General features: G+C 38.8%; 1 pseudogene; it reads right to left on the bottom strand.

Annotated features, from left to right (window-relative positions):
* Nucleotides 1–643: 643 nt before the first annotated feature.
* On the bottom strand, nucleotides 644–760 carry LOC145248403 (5S ribosomal RNA; annotated as a pseudogene).
* Nucleotides 761–2,148: the final 1,388 nt, after the last annotated feature.

Below are 2,148 nucleotides of genomic sequence, written 5' to 3'. Positions count from 1 at the left end.
AATTTATTGTTTAGGGCTTAAATAACGTTCTTAAGTTAGATCCATGTCCAAGGAACGTATATCTAAAATTTCAAGTGCGTAGACCCAAAATTGTCGGAGGAGTTTGGTAGCGTTCTCAAAGGTCAAATCGTTGAACTTTGACCCCTTAGCAGCCAAATGTCTGGCCGAAAACAAACCACATCGATTTCCCCAAATCTCAGTACCCTGTATGTCAAATTTCGGATCTATAGGCTTAAAATTGACAGATTTATTGCGTAGGAAAATGTACACAGACACACAGACATACACACAGACACTTTCCCTTATATATATATATATATATATATATATATATATATATATATATATATATATATATATATATATTAGAACGATTAAAAGAAAGTCAAGTAATATTTCCTTGTTTGTTGAAGGCGAAAGAAAGACATAATACCCTCCACAAAATAGATCGATATTTGATATTCGATACCTCCGTTCAGTCTTGAAAGACAAAGGATACCCCGTGTAGGAGTAGCTGTGCGTGTAATTATGAAGCAAGAGTTGCACCATCTCTAACCACACCTCTCCTGAATCGACACTGCTTGAGTCCAGTTGCAAGGAGAAGAGCAGGACGACTGGAAACAATGCAGAGATAAGCAGAGAACACATACAGCACCTGGTAGTCCCAAATGGTCACCCATTTAGTACTGACCAGGTTCAATGTTGCTTAACTTCGGTGATCCAGTGGGAACCGGTGTGTCAACGTGATAATGCCGTAAGAAATAGATGACAACTGATTCAGATCGAACTAGTACAATACACTTGGGGCTAACATATAAAGTTTGCTAACCTTATATGAGGGACCAAAATCCATCCCTATCGTCGTGACGTGACAAAAATATAGGGTTACACATGTGATACCGCGACCAGGACATCATACACTTCGTGGAACACGTAGACTACTCACTGACAACCACATGTGGTCTTCCCTGGAGTTTGAATGATAACAACTCTCACCAGATGTACAGTACTCTCTCTTTCTCTCTCTCTCCCTCCCTCTCTCTCTCTCTTTCTCTCTCTTTCTATAACGTTTGGAAATGCATTTGCGTTATCGCAGCAGCAGCTGGTTACAATTAGCCTTCACTAGAATTTGGGTGACAATAAGCCTCCTTAAGGTCTCAGTCCTATTCGCACACATCTAGTGGAAGTCTGGTTATTGCTTTCTCTCCTCGGTCTTTCCATTTTCCTTCACCTCTTCACTAGTATCTGCTAGTTAATGCAGATACTACATTGTTTTACGGGAAATAGTTTCTTACAATTACCTGGTTTCATTTTTTTTTAAATCAACGTGATGTTCCTCTATCTTTCAGTTAGATTCTCTGAGAGTTTTTAGAAGGTCGTTTAATGTTTGTACGATGGGCATTCAATAAGTTTCCAGACTTTTTTGTAAAGGCATTTAAAATTGGCGTAGACACCTGAAAATTCATTATGTTCTTGATGCACATCATATGCGATGCCTGACTATTTCTTATGATGTGAGGTTCAAATGAACAGCTGCAGCAGGAATTATACTACACCCTATTAAAGCTTGGTTGTCACAGCTGGTGAATTTCAAAAATGTAATGTAAATTCTCCTTACGAGCCGCCGCCGCCGCCGATAACAACAACAACAACAACTACTACTACTACTACTACTACTATTATTATTATTATTATTATTATTATTATTATTATTGTTATTATTATTATTATTATCATTATTATTATTATTATTATTGGCTCGCAAGGAGCTTTTACACAGGTCATAAAGGATCTCTCCTTAAGAACAACCTACGGTATTCCCTGGAAGCTGAGTGACAACAAGTCTCCCCAGATATCCAGTACTCTCCACCACTTTCGATAGCATTTGCAAATGAATGTGTATTATCACAACAGCTGCTTAACCTTGATTTCTCGTTAGTAGCGGCCATTGAACTCCATTGGTATTTGGATGGTAATAAGCTTCCCCAAGGTTCCAGTTCTTTTGGCATTTGTCCACCGGAGGTATGGTCAGCGCTCTCTCTTTGATTATTCCATCCTCTACGACGATTCTCGGCTATTTTGCATCATTCTTTTTTTTTTAGTGGGGTGGGGCGGTAATTAGGGAATGGGAGGGGATGGGGAAGAAAA

Source organism: Euprymna scolopes, chromosome 26 (assembly GCF_053919585.1).
Source record: "Euprymna scolopes isolate OS-2025 chromosome 26, ASM5391958v1, whole genome shotgun sequence".
Lineage (NCBI taxonomy): Eukaryota > Metazoa > Mollusca > Cephalopoda > Sepiida > Sepiolidae > Euprymna > Euprymna scolopes.
This window is presented reverse-complemented; position numbering and strand designations above follow the sequence as displayed.